Source organism: Emydura macquarii, unplaced genomic scaffold (assembly GCF_026122565.2).
Source record: "Emydura macquarii macquarii isolate MOO-44397 ecotype Brisbane River unplaced genomic scaffold, CSIRO-AGI_Emac_v2 contig_1043, whole genome shotgun sequence".
Taxonomy (NCBI): Eukaryota; Metazoa; Chordata; order Testudines; family Chelidae; genus Emydura; species Emydura macquarii.
Genome location: NW_027131180.1, coordinates 14,616,120 through 14,616,340, shown reverse-complemented (window position 1 = coordinate 14,616,340; position 221 = coordinate 14,616,120).

Genomic DNA, 221 nt, shown 5'->3' with positions numbered 1-221 from the left:
AGTACTTCTTGTTGTTGTTGTTTTCTAAGTGTGGTGATGGGTGGGTCGACAGGGCCTGAAACAGCTGCACCAAGCAGAGGAAAGGTAACTATGGTAACTCAAGTTATCTGCATCCTCCATGCATTTCCTCACCCCCCTCCCACACCCACACACCATATTCTTTCCCACCCAGAACACAGACCTATAGAAGCACAAACCAGCTGGCAGGATGGGGACACTTT